Source organism: Camelus bactrianus, chromosome 11 (assembly GCF_048773025.1).
Source record: "Camelus bactrianus isolate YW-2024 breed Bactrian camel chromosome 11, ASM4877302v1, whole genome shotgun sequence".
NCBI lineage: Eukaryota > Metazoa > Chordata > Mammalia > Artiodactyla > Camelidae > Camelus > Camelus bactrianus.
In genome coordinates this window covers 84592292-84610308 of record NC_133549.1, presented here as the reverse complement: position 1 = coordinate 84610308, position 18017 = coordinate 84592292, and the positions used below count along the sequence as shown (strand labels likewise).

The window sequence follows — 18017 nt, the reverse complement described above, 5'->3', positions numbered from 1 at the left end:
GCCTGTGCCCCAGCTGGACTTGCTACTGTCATGGTGTTTTCCTTCCTGCCCGTCAGAAGAAACTAGTGCAAACTTCCACACCCCTGACAGCAGGCAGGGAGGGGAGGGTCGGATGAGGACCATATGCTCCTTATTCTCCTGCAGAACGGCACTGGCCAGCCATGTTCAAGCCTCCCCTCGTCAGGTCCCTCGGGCTTAGGTCTCACATCCTGAATGTTTCAGAGGGGACGGGGCAGGAAAGCTGGATCCCGCACCACTGTCACTTGAGCCCAGCACTTACCAGGTTTCACAGGTGAAACTGGAGAGGAGCCTGAGCCCTGCTCTCATGCCTGAGCTCATGTCCCAAGCTCAGTGACTTTATACAAATTGCCTAACCTCCCTGTGTCTCAGCTCACTCATCTTTAAAACAGAAGAAACATTCAATTTTTTTCAATTTTTTTTTTTTTTATGAAGACTGTTATGCAGGCAAAGTGCTTCATCTGGTGCCTGGAACATGGTCAATGTTAATAAATGTTAGCTGTTTTCTTATGTTACCCATATCATCACCCTTGATCCCCACAAGCTGCCCAGGGCTTAAGCAGGCCATATATGGTGTATTCCTTTTCTAGAAAAGTAAACCGAGGCTGCAATTTTCATGGTCAGGGAGCCCACAGGAATGAGTGGCCGAGCCTGGATCCCTGCAAGACACTGCATGACAACAGTGTCCACACCACTACTTGATCGTGCCCAAACACTGTTCCACAGGCCTGCCTGCACAGGAAAATGCAGATTCCTGGGCTAATCCTCAGATCTACTGAGAAGCCAGAGCCTGGAAATCTGTCTTTGTAAAGTGCCTCTCAAGGAATACCAATGCCCAGTTGCTGTTGGGGTCGCCATCTATATCGCCGAGCACAATGCTCACTGGGTCAGTGCAGGGCAGGGGGACAGGACAGGCGCTCCTGAAATAACAAACAGCTTCACAGCCAGCAGCCCAGGTGGACAGTGCTGCCTGCACATTAAGTAGGAGCTTACTGAGGTGTCGGGGAAGGAGATGGTCACTTTAATGCACACCAATTTTTTTCCAGCTCACTGATTTCTTTCTAGATTAAATAATTTCATTGCATCCTGTGGCTTGTAGAGAAAGTCTGTTTGCATTGAATTGGAACATTCTTTGTCAAGATATTATATTTGCCCTGGACACGGCTAATTGAAAGGAGGTTGCCAAAACAAATGTGGCCCCTTGCAAGGGGCCCCTGGGGACACAGGTGATACAAAAATGGCACTGTACCCACCCTCCACAGCCATTCTTCCTGTAAAGGTAGAGGCGCATCTCCCCGGAGGGAAGCGGCATTCATCCCACACCTGCTCTGACTTTGATCTGACCTACTTATTGAGAGGCCTGGACCCTTGGGCGCTTCTAGAAATACAGGGGCCCAAAGTCAGAGGGTGGCTCTGATTTTGAAGAGCTACACTTACCACAAAGTAACCTCGTGTCCCAGAATGCTAAGGAAACACATTATGGCTCATTATCATCCTTCTTCCATCACCCAGAGCTAGGAGATGATCCTCCAAAGACACACCCTCGGGAAAGTCATCAGGAGTAAAGGGCCTGGCAGCTGAGGAAGGTGCCTATGCATGATGACCTGCTGTGGGGACAGCTCCAGGAGAGCCCCTGTTTCAAATACATTTGCAAACCTGCCCTATTTTCCCTCATTCAGCAATGTGAGCACATCTCCTCGGCCATGTGCTGGGCCTGAAACCTTTAATATGCTCAAAACCTAGGTGAAGACTCTGCTCCCAGGTGGCTGAGCATAGGTTATAATATAATACAAGGAAGGCTGTTGTAGGCAAAGCATCACGTAATGAAAATCATAACCTGTCCCACTCCCACAGTTCCTATCATCACTGTTCTTTATTCTGACCCTGATGCTCCTTAAGGATACACAGGATTTTAGCAGAGCTCCCCAGGGGAAAGCAGAATCAGTGCTCTGAAGATACAAGACAGTGTGGACCCACCTTCGCTGTGCTGAGCAGATTTTTCCTTTGAAGTGACTCCCATTGAGGCCTACTGCCCTCCTTGAATTGCCTCCTAAGGACTGAGGGACAACCGCACTGTCCTGTGAGCAGACCACTTGCACCCACAGATCTACATCACACACACACTAAAGACAACATAATTTAAGTATACCTGCAACATTTCACTTACTGTCAAAGTGTTTTAATTAAATACTTACAGATGGCTGAAGGGAGAGAAAAAGGGTCAGAGGTAGACACAGATGTGGGCTGGACACAGAATTATATACATGTATATATGTCACAAGGGCACGGTCACAGGGAGTGTTGATGGTGGACCTGAGCTTGGCCCTGGGTCCACAGCAGACAAGAGAGAGGAGGTTGATGCCTCACAGGACCTGCAGGGAGAGAGTGGGAGCATGCTGGGGTCACTTGTCCACATCCCCGCCCTGTGTGTCTGGTGCAGAGGAGTGAGTCTATCCAAACAAAGACACGCATGGCCCATTGCTGTTCACATTAACAATAAAACATCAACGCAGTTTTGAAATGTATCACACAGCGTCTTTCTCCTATTGCATCTAAAATGATGTTGAACTTTAAAAAAATGAGATGACCTTCTATTACCGGTCACTTTGTCACTTACCAGGTGTAATGATCGTATCCACTGAAAATGCTAGAAAACATGACTTTCAAAACTGTGTCATGTTCCTTGTCATCCCTTGTCCTTAAATGACCTGCTTCTATTGCTCCTGCTGCCACCTTCCTCCACAACCATGTCTTCTTCCCCTCTGAAAGCGAAGTCCAGTCCTGTCCTCCCCAGCCAGCTTCTAAATCTAGGATCCCTCCCTGAAGTTCCCAAGCACGAGCCCTGTCCATTTTCCTAGGATGGCAGGCACTTCTCAGCATGTCTTCTCTCCTTCTCTGGATTCAGAGCTTCTCCCAGACCAGGAAGCTCCTCAATCAGTTGTCAGCCTGCTCTCTGCTCAGGGCTTGACATATAGTAAATAGTCATTCAAGATTTGGACATCAATCACCAAAAGAACTTATGCACTGTTTCTGATGTCATTCGAAAATTAGAATTAAATCCCAGAAAAGAATCAGGATGTCTTGAAGCAAAAGGGCTGGTTTGTTGTTTGCAAGGTCTGCAAACCAGGAACACAGAGTTTTCACCTGTAATGGACAGTATGAACCCCAGGGGTTTATGGGTTGAAGGATTGCTCAAAGCTAAACGACAGAAGACATAGGTGGGCAACTTGCAAGGGGCTTGGATGGCCCGTGCAGCCTGACTACAGATCCTCGCAGCTGAACCACAAGTTTTCCATGACTGGCTGACATTGGAGCATCTCCTTAGAGGTTTGACCAGGTGGGGCCCTTAGCAGAATCAGAAGTCTCACACGTGTTGTAAGTGGTTTTCTAAGAACTTGGAAGTATGTGAGTGAACTCCGGAGCATCACGAACTACACAGTATCTCAAGCTTCCAAAACCTCAAAGTGGACAAGGGGTGTCGGGGATTGTGTACTGAAGGCTTTTTCTCAAGGTGAATTTGGTTTTGCCCTCAGACTTGGGTGTGATCATTTCTGGCCAAGTCCTACAAAGCGACACTGAGCCTGTGCTCCTAAGCATCAAGGTTGAGCCTCAGCCCAGCGGGCCTTCACCTGGGTCCTCTGATCTCTCCTTTCTCTGCTCCCAATTGAATCAGGGACTTCTGTATTTCTGCCTTCTGGAAGAGCTCAGAATCACCTCGTGTGAGGAGCCATGTTGCGTGCATGGGGGCATCCATCTTCAGGTGGAGAAGAGAGAGGTCACTGAGCGTGGCCTCACTCAGTCACCTCAAAACACGGGATCCCCGGACTTTATACTGATTGACATCATCAGTGCACCCACCCCGTATTTCTGCATTTAGGGGAAATGCAGAGGTCCTTCATCTGCAGAAGCTGAATGCATGGATGGCAGTCCTATCGACTGGAGAAGGGCGGGGCAGTGGGTCTCTGCTGGGGGACCCTGAGGGATGGGAGGGCCTCTAAGCACCTCCCAGGACACCTGGCCTGAGGCTCAGAACTTCCTGCAGTTTCTCTGGGACCTGATATGATTTCCAAAGATTATTTCTGCTCATCTGAGCTCAAGTGGGTGCCGCTGTTCCAAATCAAATTTCCCCTGCAGGGAATAAATCCAGGAGCGTGCCTTAACGCAATGTCCTGCCTTGTTTCTAAGTATTAGGTGTGTAAAATTTAAACAAATAAACAATGATGATGATTGCCTTCATCCATTACTGAGCCAGACACAACAGGTGCCAAGGAATATGTTATCAACTGACAATAATCAAGAATTGTAAATTCACAGACACCTCAGGAACAGTGGGCATCCCAGACCTCAAGGGAAGGGGAGGCAGGAGAGCCTGATAGATACTTACAGCGCGTCCCTCTACTCTGGCTCTGGTGCTGTTGCAGGCAGGAGAGCTGGAACTGGCACCCTATCCAGAGGGGTTTCCCCAGAGGATTCAGGAGGTGGTGCTGTAGCTCCAAGAAGGGAAACTCTCATCAATAGGACTGCTTTCCCACGTGTCTCCCAAAGCCAGAGGAGCCCTCAATGCTACTCAATCAACTCTCACTCCCTGACTCCACCCCCAGGGAGTCTTCCCAGACTCTGCTCTGTGGGGTCCAGTGCCTTCCCCTCCCCACCCACCAGATCCCCCACCCTGCATCCTGCTCACCATCACTGTCTGCCTCTGGGAGCTCCAGTTGCTCCAGCTGTGCCAGGAGGAGGTGGGCCTGCTGCTCCAGGTCGGAGCCAGGCATGCTGAGCTCTACGTAAGCGACAATGGTCTTAAGGCATGGGAATTATGGAGGCTGGTGGAAATCGTCTGGGTACTGGAACAGCCAGGTGCCCAGGATGGAGGACGTGGCCCTGGGGGTAGTCAGGGGGACACCAGGGTCAGAGGCTTGGCCTTTCCTACCATGCTGGGCTCCAAGGGTAGCCCTGCGGGGTCCTGGGCCTTTTTGCCTTTGGCTCCTGCCCATCCAGAGGCCGGCTCTGCTCCATGTCCCATCTCCGCTGGCAGTGTGGGCAGAGGCGGGCTTGGACACAGAGGAGGGGCTGCTACCAGCCTTCTGAAGGGACAGCCCTGGCTCAATGGCGTGACCACCTGTCCACCGCTTCAGGGACAACTGTCACACTGCTATGTCCCTCTCCCTGCCCCTCCCCACTGGATGGCACATCTGTGAGGACAGGCAGGCTGTGCGTTCTGGGCACTGCCCTCTAAGGGACACGGGAGCTGCTCTATCAGTGCCTGAGCCAGGAGGGAACAGACAGGCTGTGTCGGCCATCCAGGCTGCCCACGGGCCTCCTAACTCCACAGACTTTAGCTCCTGCACCTGCTGGCTGCAGAATCCTCCAGGGACCCTGCCTGGGTCTCCTTCTGCCCCTGCCACTCAGCATCATCAGGATGGGCTCAGCTGTCCCCTGAGGCTCACTGGGTCCCCTGAGCACCAGCTGAGTCCCCACCATTGAGGCTGCACTAGATGGTGGGCAGGATGCTCTCCACCCCTTGCGTTCTGTGTCTCCCATAGGGCGTGTGGGCAGGGATGGGATGTGTAGGGGATGGTTGTGGGTTTTCTTCAGGGTTGACTCTGTCTTCTGACCTCCCAGCTGCCCCTCACAGCACCACAGTCCCATCCACAGCTCTCTGGGTCTCGTCTCCTCTTTGCCAGGGGAAGCCCTAGGACTTTTGCTCTCAAACCAGACTCACTGGATATGTGGGATCCTGGATTCCGCCCACCTTGGACCAACCAGAGAGCCCAGAGCTTCACACACTATTTGGGGAAGGAGTCCTTCCCGCTTCAATCCAAAAGACTCACTGTTTCAGCTGGTGCAGGGGTCCCCCGTCCTCTTCCATAACAGGGAGGATGCATCCGTATCTAGAGGAGAGCAGGAAGGCGTCACATGGACTGTCCCGAGCACACTAGCTGGATGTGCTGTCTAGTGTGACAGTGTGACACCCCAGAGAATGGAAGCCCTGGAGGGCAGGGCTGATGTCTGCTCGATGCATTAAATGATGGTTGTTCCTAGAAAAGCCCCTGGCCCTGGGGGCCCTTCCTATCCATTGGAGGAATGAGTGAGTGAGCCCACCCGGCCCCACAGCGCACATCTGAGTGGGCCTGGGACCCCACTTGTCCCTCCCAGGGATCCCTGCTCTCACTCTCCCAGGACAGGGACAGCTAATGGCGTCACAGATCCCCTTTGAAATGGGAAAACAGTTCCACCCAAGGCCAAAGTCCCAGTGACACAGGAGGCAGACGCTAGCTCTTGGGCAGGAGGACAATGACAAATTCGCACAACCACAGCCCCGCCAGCTGCTCTTGCCGTGAGCCAGGTCCCCAGAGAGCACCTTCCGTGAAGGTCTCCCTCTGATCCTACCCTCCTAGGGCCTGATCCTCTCTTGACCCCAGTGTGCAGGGGGGAAACTGAGGCTTAGGGAGGTAGAGGAACAATGCCTCATGGCACTGCTGGTAGGTGGCCAGGTCCCCAATGTCCCATGAAGACAGAGTGCTCACCTCCGGAACAGATGGTCCAGCACCTGCTGGGCGGTGGCAAAAGTTCGATAATTGCCCAGAAATGTGTTCACATAGGAGGGGTGGCCACCCAGGACGGCAGGCACCAGCTTTGCCACCAGCTTCTCCAGCCTGTGTCGCTGGAGGCTCCAAGCCCTGTAGGCTTCATCCCTGCTCCCTGATGGTCCAGCTCCACCCTGGGGTGGAAAGAGGAGAGATGTGAATCAGAGGCAGCACCGGGGACCCCCAGGCACTTGGGGCTGGAGATTAGACCGAATCCTCAAGCCTCAAGCTCTTGTGACTGAGGTGGAACAGGGGAGCCCTGAGCAGATCCAAGGTTCTCGGCATCACCAGTACAAGGGGCGAAGGGCGATGATGAAATGCATCAGTGCCTCAGATCCCTGTGTCAGCACCGCAGTGCCGGCCCCTCCCTGCATGCACCACTTCATCCCCGTGACTGCTGTCACACATCCCATTCTAGGGATGAGAACACAGCGGCTGAGCCTGGGGTGGGTGGGCTCAGGATCTTCAGTTTAATGTGGACACGTGGGGATGCAGAAGAAACAGGACAGCGTGTAGAAAAATGCAGAAACACCCTTGACTGTACATATACTGAAGTTCTGTCCAAGTCTCTTTCTCAGATTCGGACTCATATGTGGGCACTGACTTTGCGTCTGGCTAAGGCAGGGCCTGGGATGTGACGGCAGATGGGGGAGACGGGGCATCAGATCCCTTTGCCAGCAGCTCTCTTAAGAGGCAGCCCAGGGGAGAAGCGGGGCAGCAGTGGGGCCCGGGGCTTCCTGGGTGTGGAGTCTCCTCGCTCGCACTCACCCTCAGCGCGTCCTGGGCTCTGCTGCTGTCGTGGGGCACCTGCGCCTCCTGCAGGGAGGTGGCGCGGGGTTCTCCATGGACCAGGTCCTGTCCCGTCCCGTGTGTTGAGTCCTGTAAATACAGTGCCCAGAGGCCAGGCAGCAGCCTCAGAACCCTGTCTGGTTGTCCGACCCATAAGAAATCTCCAGTCCTGACACACATCCACCACTGTCTGCACAGACCTCCTTCAGGGGCAGAAAAGCTGACAAAGTGGGAGCCTTGTATTCCCATTGACACAGAGAAGATGCCCCTCAGGAGTCCTCTTTCCCCCTTCTCAGCCCTGTCCTTGGGTGCGGCCATGACAGGACCACCAGGTTACCAAGTGTTCAACAAGCCATTCCTGCCCAGAGGGGACACCTCCTCTCAAGTCCCCCTTCAGCGACATGGAGATGAGGGAAAGCGGGCCTGCCCAGGGAGGGCCCCCAATGGAGGCCGGTCCCACACTGGCCTTCTCCAGGCCACCCTGCGTTACCTTAGGTGACCTGCGCAAAATAGGCCACAGGCGTCTGGGTGGAGGGTTCCACAGACGCCTACAGCCACCGAAGAACCTCGCAGTCCAGGGTTTCCTGGCGGAGAAGCCCCGGGAGACCGGGAAACAAGAGGAGAACATCCTGTGTCTTCAACTGTCTCCAGCCAAGTGCGCTGGCTCTGGAGCCGTCACTAGAATGTGGGTGCCTGGTAACCAGGTTCCATTTCGGTTGGGGTCTGTGAAGGATGTGATGTCACTTCCTGGGGTCCACTTCCTGGAAGCCCCTCCTCAGACAACACCTCCACACACTGCCCTATGGGCCGCTTGCCTGCTCACGCCCTTCTCCACGCGAACCCGCATCTTGCACATTTATAGCAGCCCCGCCGTCTCTAGAGCTGCCGGGGAGGGTCTGCATGCAGCTTTGAGGAGACGCCCTGGCTTCCAGACTCCACCCCTCATACTTACCTATTCTCCATCCTGGGGAAGTCCTGGTGTGTGTCCAGGCCCGTGTGTCTCCCCAGCTGCACAGTGGGAATGATTCTAGCAAGTACTTCTAGGGACGTCCTGAGGTGCAAGTGGAATAAGGCCTAAAAAATTGGAGAGTGATGTCACCTGGAGGTGTTGCCTGTGACCCAAGTTATCTTCCTCTGACTTCCTCCTCCATGGCTGTTCCTCTTAGGATGTGACGCGATAATTCTTATTCAATGTCATTGTACACGGGTGTCTATGTGTGTGTCTTTGTTGGTATGTGTGTGTGTGTGTGTGTGTGTTTGTGTGCCTAAACCAGTGCTCACACTCTGTGTCGCCAGTAGGAAACTGTCCCCACACAGGAGAAATGGGCAATAGCATCCTGAGGTCTGAGGGTTTCAGTTCCCTAAAGCAAATGGAATGAGAAATTCTGAGGCCCTAGCTGGAAGTTTAGAGCTCGTGAGTCAAGGCCATGCAGGTAGCAGGGCTGGAACTGGGATTATAGACAGCCTGTGTCCACTGTGCACACTCAGTAGCACAGTCCTGGGAGCAGGAAAACTGTCCACTTCTCTGATTACACAGTCTGGCACGCTGAACTTCTCCAGCTGGATATGCAGAGACCCAGGGACAGATGGGCAGATGGAGGCTGACATCACTAGAGTGACGTGACCATCTCGTTTGCTGCTTCCTTGCCTTCATGGAGCTTCCGTCCACGTAGGAGGAAGGCCAGCGGGTAAACTGAATGACAAGGAAGGATGTAATCAGGAAGTAATAACTGCTCTGATGGAATACACTGGGGACGTGAGAGAGAGCAAGGCCACGGGCAGCATGGCACGGAGCAAATGACAGTAGGGACCTCATGACCTGGGGGCCCGAGATCCTCAACTCGGCATCAGAGATAGCAAGGTGAGGCCGAGAGAGGGTGCCCACCCACAGGGAGCTGGCCTCTACCTCTAGCTCCGTGTGGCGCTCTGGCCTAGCTGCTTACCATGGTCACTGCCTCCTGTTCGTGGGCACAGATGCGGCTGGACTCCATTTCCCGGCCTCCCTGGCAGTCGGGCGCGCTCAGCTGTTGAGGTCTAACGGTGGCATGTGAACTTCAGCACAGCCCATAAAGATCTCCCACACGTTCCCCTTCACGTCCTCCTTCACGTCCTTGAGACCTGAGAAGCCATATGTCGAAGATGATCGATTCAGCGGATAAAAAGAACCTGGATCCCCGAACTCTGGCTAGGAGAAGAGCTACCCACCAAGGAAGATAAACCCATCTTGGACGTTACGCAAGGGAAGAAAAGCCCGGGATTGTATTAAGCCACTGAGATATTGGGGGTTACACGTTCAGGCAGCTCACACGCCACTGAATCGCTGAAGCCACTGTGTCATTGCCACGGCTGCTCATTTGGCCCTTTCTCAGCCTTATCGTATTACCACTTACCTTTTTACTTTCAGGTCACTTTTCCTTCCTATAGGTCCCACTCCCTCAACTGGGATGGCAACAGGGCAGTCAGAGGTTTGCCCTTGTAAGGTGAGTGCTTTCTCTGTTCTCTGCTCCTTAAAGCGGATTCTGCCTTCACTGCTGTAGCATGTCAATGGATGCTCTTAGGGCCCTTGAAGCCATTTGTACTTTTAGGTGGAGGAATGCTTATTGCTCTGTCTTTCAGTTTGCTTAGACGACATGCTTTCTACACTACCACGAATACAGTCCTTATCTCAGTCCTTCCCCAAATTGTGATCATGTCTGAACTAGCGGGGCCCGGGTGAGTATGACAGAACCGCTCATACGCTGCTGTAGCTGCTCATTTCCATGTCCGACTGTACGCTTTTTCAGGACAGGGAGTATTTCCTGGGCACCAGGCACGGTATCAGGCACATAGGAGGCGTTCAACGAATGCTCGCTGAAGGAACGAATAGGGTCACTCCACGTCGTCAAACACACCAGGATGCTATGGAAATAACCCGCAGCTTTTTCTCCCCCCTGCACTTTTTGGTATTTTATTTAAAAAGGTTGATTTATATAGACAGGTATTTGGGCAATTAATGAATCTTTCTTTATAATTTTGTCAATTTCCCATGTAGAGCACAATTTTTCAGGGATACATGAACATACCCATATTCATTGGAACAATGTCTTTGGCTGTGAGCTACCACAAGATCTTGTATGTATTTCCCTGTGCTATACAGTATAATCTTGTTCATCTATTCTGCATCTGCCTGTCAGTGTGTGCACATTTCGAACTCCCGGTCTGTCCCGTCCCACGCCCCTCCCGCTTGGCAACCACAAGTTTGTTTTCTATTTGTATGAGTCTGTTTCTGTTTTGTATTTATGTTCTTTTCTGTTCCTTTTTTTCCCTTCAAAATCATCTTTAAAGCAACAGCCTAGGGAAGCCTGCTTCCAAGATGTCGAAGGCGTGGCCCGGGCTTCCCGCACAGAGCTTGGGGCAGGGGGCAGGGGCGGTATGGGCTGTGCGGGGAGGGCCAGAACAGGAGGGGAGAAATCTGCGGAGCAGGGGCAGGGGAAGGGCTGGGCCAGGAGCGGAGAGCCCGGTTGGGGCGGTCTCGGCTGTGCGGGGTGAGCTGGGGCGGGGGGCGGCGTCTGCTGCGCGGGGAGAGCCTGGGCAGTGGGCAGCCTCAGCCGGGCGGGGAGATCAGGGGCGGGGAGGACCGAGGCGGGGAGAGCCTGGGCGGGGGTCGTTCTCGGCCTCGCCGGAAAGCCGGGGCTTGTGGGGCGGGGCGATCTCGGCTGTGGCGAGACAGCCTGGGAGGGGGGCGCCCTTGGCCGCTCGGGGAGATCTGGTGCGGGGGTCGTTCTCGGCCGCGCCGGGAAAGCCGGGGCATGGGGCGGGGGGCGATCTCGGCTGTGGCTGGACAGTCTGGTCCGGAGGCGGCCTCTGCCGTGCGGGAGAGCCGTGGCGCGGGGAGAGCCGGGGCGGGGTTCGGTCTCCGCTGCGCAGATCGTGGCGGCTGGGGCCTGCGGGCGGGCTGCTGTGGACAGCGCTGAGCCGCCTGCCGAGACTGTTGAGAGGCGCGCGACTCCCGGAGGCTTGGCCTGAGGTGGCTGCTGGGGGCTCGGTGCCTGCCTGGAGGCCGCAGGGAGAAGGCGGGCCTGGGGCTGGGGCTGGCGGCCCTCCAGCTCCGACAAGGGACCTGTGCCCGCGCACTACCAGCTAGTCTTCACCTGCGATGTCTGTGGGACTGGGTACTCCAAGCATATCTCCAAGCTTGCCTATCACCAGGGTGTGGTCATTGGGACCTGTCCTGGCTGCCAGACCCACCACACCACCCCGGACAACCTGGGTTGGTTCTCGGACCTGGATGGGAAGAGGAATATTGAAGAAATCCTGGCAGTCAGAAGGGAGAAGGTATGCCAAGTGGCTGGCAAGGGGGTCCAGGAGCTTGTTTTAGAGGCTGCGGTGTCCCCCAAATCCACCAGTGCTGTGGCAGGGGCTGAGGACCAGGATCCCACCCACCCTGGCAAGAAGGAGACCAGCTGACTCACCTTCTGCCTTCAAGAACTATACTCTGGCCCTGGGCTGCTCTGGACGTGCCAATTTTTTTTTTTTTTTTTTTTTTTTTTTTTTTATCAGTAGCTATCGATTGCAGATGTGGGGCCTGGGGCTCTCCTGCTCTCCCTGGTTCTGGAGTCAGAAGGACTCCCGAGAACCCTCTGTGGGCTGCAGCTGGGGCCTTCTGCAGCTACAGGCCATGTCCCAGTGGGAAGGGGCTGGACTTGGAGTCTGCGCCCCTCCTGGCTGTGGCTGTGTGGCCTTGGGCAGGTCACTTTGCCCCTGTGGGCCTCTGTCTTCCTGTCTCCAGATGAAAATACTCAGAGCGCCACCTTGTCAGGAGGACAGGCAGAAAGACAAGACTCAGAACAGACATGGGGTGGCTCAGTCCTGCCCCAAATGTCAAGGTCCCCGTCTTGCTGGTTCTCAGGGATTCCAGGAAAGGATGGCCAGTTAGCCAGTGTACTTCCCGGGTGCAGGATCAGCACCCCCACACCCATCTGCAGATCTTGTCCCTCTGGCCAGACACAAGGAGGCCCCACAGATCCTTCTGTGGCACCTGCTGTCCCCTGGACAGCACTGGTGAACAAGTGCCAACTTCAGCCCTGACTTTTGGCCACTGGCCAAGCGGTCAGGAAAGCAGGCCACTCACTATCACCACTGACAGGCCAGGCAGCCGTGGTGACAAGGGGAGTGGGTGTGAGGGGTGCTTTCTGATGGGCGGTGGGCCGCGTGCCCCGCATTTGTCTCCCAGCCTTGTCTGACTGTCTTCTCAGGATGTTCCTGTGTTTATGAGAGCGTGTTTATTTCCAGAAGCCTTCTGGGCAGTGTGAGCTTCAGCATTAATCACCCAGCCACCATCTCACAGGATCCCAGCAGGATGCGCGCTCCCAGTTGCCGACCCCCTCGCCCCCGGGCCTCAGCATGGTTCTCGAGGCACTGGCAGTCTGTGCTCTGACTCGGTTACCCCCGTCCTTCCCCTTGGCGAACAAGCCTGGATTATTCCAGCCCAGAGCCCCCTGTTCCATTTGTGAAGTCCAACCTGGAGGCTGAGCCAGCAGCCCCACCACTGCCTGTTCTCCTGTGCCACAGAAGCCCCAGGCGACCCACTGGCCTTGAAATGCCTGATCTGCAGGGCTGGGTAGTGGCATGGCTGCTTTGCTGACCCTAGACGGTTAGGACCTGAATTCGGGGAGGTCCTGGCGGCTGGCTGGACTCTGAGAGTGCAGGGCTGGACCTTGGAGGGCCACTGGGACCAATCCCGCCCTCCACGCATGCGGAAACAGAGGCCTGTGGTTTGGACATGTATGCTAGCCGTTTTTATTGTCTGTTTTCTGACACTTTGACATCTGGGTCCCACTGACCCTGGAGGGGCTGCCCCTCCCAGGGCTAGTCAGTTCCTAGAGACAGTAGAAGATGCCAGTGAGCACACCCAGGGCGGGGACAGACAAGTAGGGGCAGCCCCTCCACCCAGAGATGCTGATTCCTCCCACATGCTAGCCCTGCCTCCCTGTTGCTCGCCAGGGAAACCACAGGAGAGGCTCTTGCCCACTTTTTCCCCTCCCCTGCCTCCTGACCCGCGAGGGCCCTGCTGATGCTCCTCCAAGGGCAGTGCCCCATCTGCACGGATGCTTCTCAGCCCAGCCAGGGCCCAGTGGTCCAAGTGAGCCCACTTTGTGCGAGGCCAGGCTGCCACTGACTTCAAGACTTCAGAAAGACATCTCAGATGCGAAGGGACCCATCACAGGAATGTCCATATGTTTTTCCTTCTAAGCCATGACTCAGGAGTAAAAGCAAAATAACATTGTGTTCAGATCCAAGAGACTCAGAGAGTTTGCCGCTGTCAGGCTGTCACTGAGAGTGAGGACGGTTGGATTGAAGGAAGAAATGAACGGATCCCACAAGGAACGAGTGGAGAGTGAGACACGAGGTGGGGAAATGGGTGAGTGCAGGTCTGTCTGACAGTCATGACTGTGTAAATCAAGCATCGGGGGTTAGTAAGAACGATTATCATGAGTAATGAGAAGGCAAAAACCTCTGCGGTTCGGTGTTGTGTCCTGGCCATCACCGGCCACCCTACCAGGGCTCAGGAAGCCTGAGCTGAGGTAGAAAGGGCAGAAAAATACCTATATACTAGTCACTCATATCCATCTGTGTAAGAAGAATTGTGCACCATGAACAAGTGGGAAAGATTCCTGGAATGCAGGGTGGCTTCACCCTAGAAAAATGCATGAGTATATACTCCAATCCATTAACAGTGTGAGGAGAAAAAACAGGATCATCCCAATGAATGCCGAGAAGGAAATGGATAAATTCACCACCATCTTCTGAATTTCATGGAAACATGAGAAATTTAAAGGGTCATATACACACAATGTTTTTTTTTTCAATAACTCTAGCCCAACTGGATAATAACAATTTTTAGAAGTATCACAGCATTATATACTGCGTTATAGCTCAATATCACTTCAAACTGTTCCTCATGCTGTGCGTCAGGTCTTTTAGAGCCTCATCAGAGAAATGGCTCCATTTAGTAGGGATGCTCATTGCAAGAAAAACATGCTTCCTTTATGCCATCGAATTTAACATAGATTGTTCAAGGAAACCCCCCCCCATTATGACAGTCATGTAGAGCGGAATTTCTCCACGTGGTGACTGATTCCTAAATTCAGTCCCATAGTGAAACTACAGGTCTGTAGGATCTAATATTCTGACTTTGGATCCCTGAGGGAGTCAGAGGTGTCCCCTGAGTCCTAGAGTGGAGAGCCACACAGCAGGAGAGTCAAGGGGGCCAAAATGAGAACGGAAGTGAGAGCAGATGGTGAGATGTGATGTGGGAGAGCCCTGGGATCATGTGGGTCCTGGCTGAGGGGCTCTGTGGGAAGGCCTTCAGGAGTAAACGGCCTGGCAGGTGAGGAAGGTGCCTATGTATGATGACCTCCTGTCAGGAAAGCTCCAGGAGTGGCCCCATTTCAAATATATTCCCGAACCTGTCCTATCTTCCCTCCCAACTGTATTCACTCAGCAATACGTGTACATCTTCTTGGCCAAGTGCTGGGCTGGAGATCTGTAATATGCTCAAAACCAGGCATAGACTCTGCTCCCAGGTGGCTGAGCGTTCGTTATACTACAATCCAGGGAAAGCCGTTGTAGGCAGAGGAGCAGGTAATTGAAATCAAAACCTGTCCCTCTCCCGCAGTTCTTATCATCACTGTTCTTTCTTCTGACACTTTAGGATACACAGGATTGTAGCAAAGCGCCCCAGGCGAAAGCAGACTCAGTGCTCTGGGGATAGAAGTCGATGCGGACCCACCTTGGCTGTGCTGAGCAGGAGAACTTCCCCGGTGAGTGACTCTCACCGAGACCTACTGCCCTGCTTCAATTGTCTCCTAGGGATTCAGGGACAACCCCACTGTCCTGTGAGCAGACCTCTTTCTACCCAAATCTACATCACACACACACAAGGCAACATGAATTAAAATATCTCTACTACATTGCACTGATTGTCAAAGTCTTTTATTTAAATAGATATTTACAAACGCAGACGGTTGGAGGGAGAGAGGAAGGGACAGAGGTGGACACAGATGGGTGCTGGACACAGACTAACACATGTCTGTGTATCCCAAGGGACAACTTCCACTCAGTGGCCAACTTCTTTTTGTGAATTACAGTGTATTGAGATTAGACCTGAAATGAGATTGAAGGAAAAAACCAAAGCTCTATAGCTTAAAGAAATCCTCACTTTCTAAAACATGTTCTGAGGGGGGCTAAATTGGGAAGGACCACGTTGGAATGGAACAGTGTTTCTCAGAAGCAGTGACACCCCTCCCTCTGGTGGCCATATGGGAATGGCACGTGAGCTGCTGGCTCCATGGATGTCGGACAAACAGGCAACATTCACACAAACACAACATCAGTCTCACTGCTGGAAAAAAACAAATCCTCTAAGATCAAAATTCGGGGTTGCCTTCTATGTCCTTGTCTTGATCATGACATGACCGGCCACTTACCAAGGGCGGGGTCTCAGGCAGTGTTGATGGAGGCCCTGAGCTGGGCCCTGGGTCCACAGCAGACAAGGGAGAGGAGGCCGCTGCCTCACAGGACCTGCAGGGAGAGATTGGGAACATGCTGGGTTCACTTGTCCACATCCCCACCCGGTGTGCCTGGTACAGAGAAGTGAGTGTATCCAAACAAAGACATGTAGGGCACTTTGATGTTTCTATTAACAATAAAACACAAACACAACAGGCCGCAAGGAATATGTTATCACCTCTAAGAGTAATCCGGAATTGTAAATCACAGACACCTCAAGAACAGTGGGCGTCCCGGGCCTGAAGGCGACGGGAGGCAGCAGAGCCTGACTGATACTTACAGCGCGTCCCTCTGCTCTGGCTCTGGTGCTGTTGCAGGCAGGAGAGCTGGAGCTGGCTCTCCATCCAGAGGGGCTTCCCCAGCGGGTTCTGGAGCTGGTGCTGTAGCTCCAAGAAGGGAAACTCTCATCAATAGGACTGCTTTCCCACGTGTCTCCCAAAGCCAGGGGAGCCCTCACTGCTACTCAATCAACTCTCACTCCCTGACTCCACCCCCAGGGAGTCTTCCCAGACTCTGCTCTGTGGGGTCCAGTGCCTTCCCCTCCCCACCCACCAGATCCCCCACCCTGCATCCTGCTCACCATCACTGTCTGCCTCTGGGAGCTCCAGTTGCTCCAGCTGTGCCAGGAGGAGGTGGGCCTGCTGCTCCAGGTCGGAGCCAGGCATGCTGAGCTCTACGTAAGCGACAATGGTCTTAAGGCATGGGAATTCTGGAGGCTGGTGGAAATCATCTGGGTACTGGAACAGCCAGGTGCCCAGGATGGAGGACATGGCCCTGGGGGTAGTCAGGGGGACACCAGGGTCAGAGGCTTGGCCTTTCCTACCATGCTGGGCTCCCAGGGTAGCCCTGCGGGGACCTGGGCCTTTTTGCCTTTGGCTCCTGCCCATCCAGAGGCCGGCTCTGCTCCATGTCCCATCTCCGCTGGCAGTGTGGGCAGAGGCGGGCTTGGACACAGAGGAGGGGCTGCTACCAGCCTTCTGAAGGGACAGCCCTGGCTCAATGGCGTGACCACCTGTCCACCGCTTCAGGGACAACTGTCACACTGCTATGTCCCTCTCCCTGCCCCTCCCCACTGGATGGCACATCTGTGAGGACAGGCAGGCTGTGCGTTCTGGGCACTGCCCTCTAAGGGACACGGGAGCTGCTCTATCAGTGCCTGAGCCAGGAGGAAACAGACAGGCTGTGTCGGCCATCCAGGCTGCCCACGGGCCTCCTAACTCCACAGACTTTAGCTCCTGCACCTGCTGGCTGCAGAATCCTCCAGGGACCCTGCCTGGGTCTCCTTCTGCCCCTGCCACTCAGCATCATCAGGATGGGCTCAGCTGTCCCCTGAGGCTCACTGGGTCCCCTGAGCACCAGCTGAGTCCCCACCATTGAGGCTGCACTAGATGGTGGGCAGGATGCTCTCCACCCCTTGCGTTCTGTGTCTCCCATAGGGCGTGTGGGCAGGGATGGGATGTGTAGGGGATGGTTGTGGGTTTTCTTCAGGGTTGACTCTGTCTTCTGACCTCCCAGCTGCCCCTCACAGCACCACAGTCCCATCCACAGCTCTCTGGGTCTCGTCTCCTCTTTGCCAGGGGAAGCCCTAGGACTTTTGCTCTCAAACCAGACTCACTGGATATGTGGGATCCTGGATTCCGCCCACCTTGGACCAACCAGAGAGCCCAGAGCTTCACACACTATTTGGGGAAGGAGTCCTTCCCGCTTCAATCCAAAAGACTCACTGTTTCAGCTGGTGCAGGGGTCCCCCGTCCTCTTCCATAACAGGGAGGATGCATCCGTATCTAGAGGAGAGCAGGAAGGCGTCACATGGACTGTCCCGAGCACACTAGCTGGATGTGCTGTCTAGTGTGACAGTGTGACACCCCAGAGAATGGAAGCCCTGGAGGGCAGGGCTGATGTCTGCTCGATGCATTAAATGATGGTTGTTCCTAGAAAAGCCCCTCGCCCTGGGGGCCCTTCCTATCCATTGGAGGAATGAGTGAGTGAGCCCACCCGGCCCCACAGCGCACATCTGAGTGGGCCTGGGACCCCACTTGTCCCTCCCAGGGATCCCTGCTCTCACTCTCCCAGGAC

General features: G+C 54.3%; 1 long non-coding RNA gene across 1 annotated transcript; it reads left to right on the top strand.

Annotated features, from left to right (window-relative positions):
- Nucleotides 1-11667: 11667 nt before the first annotated feature.
- Nucleotides 11668-15346, top strand: LOC141579210 (uncharacterized). The gene is made up of 2 exons (XR_012510382.1): nucleotides 11668-11705; nucleotides 12626-15346. It is a non-coding gene; the product is annotated as an uncharacterized LOC141579210 (long non-coding RNA).
- The last annotated feature ends 2671 nt before the right edge of the window (nucleotides 15347-18017 follow it).